Raw genomic sequence first — 835 nt, forward strand, 5'->3', positions numbered from 1 at the left:
GTAGATTTTGCTGCGATGACCACTCCAGCTGTCCGGATAAAAATCCAACAAGCTCTGGCCCGGGAGATGTCGGATCCACGAAGGAATCCAAGTGGTACGACGCCAGAAGAGGACCTAAAACAGGAGCTGGATCCACCCCGGGACCAACGGAGAGAGGATCCAGTCTGGATAGAGACGACGGATCCGAACATGGAAAAGGCAGAATCTCGGTGGATCCGAGCTCAACACGCATTCGTGGAACTGAGGAACAGGATCGCGACCACGTCTATCCTCCGTCATTTCGATCCAGAACGTCAACCTACGGTAATAGTTTATGCCAGCGACTGGGCAGTCTCAGCAGCTCTGGTACAAGAACATGAGGGGATCTGTCATCCAGTCACCTTCGTCAGCCGGACACTGAAGCCGAATGAACTGAACTACGGAGCGGTGGAGAAAGAGATACTCGCGCTCCTGCGCGTGTTGGACCTCAATTACAACCTGCTGGTGGGAAGATCCATCCTGAACCTGACTCGACACTCTACGCTAGCCTGGCTGTTCAAGTCGGCCGGGTTACAAGGACGTTTAAGACAGTGGGCAGCTTTACTCTCGCCTTGGACGCTGGAGATTGTGAAATGTTCGAAAGGAGAAGACGAGATCCTGGGAGTCTCGGCCGCGAGCATCACTCCTCGAGCTAAGATGGATGAGGCGCTGACTAGGGTCGCTCCTAAGAAAGAGCCCAAATGCCGGATCCAGATCCCGATCCGACGGTACAGGCAGACGAGGATCTGTACGTCCTGTGTTTCGATGGATCCGCTCGCGTACGACGCGGAGGCGGGGCGTACAGTGCAATACTGTG

Source organism: Phytophthora infestans, genomic scaffold (genome assembly GCF_000142945.1).
Source record: "Phytophthora infestans T30-4 supercont1.55 genomic scaffold, whole genome shotgun sequence".
Classification (NCBI taxonomy): Eukaryota; Oomycota; class Peronosporomycetes; order Peronosporales; family Peronosporaceae; genus Phytophthora; species Phytophthora infestans.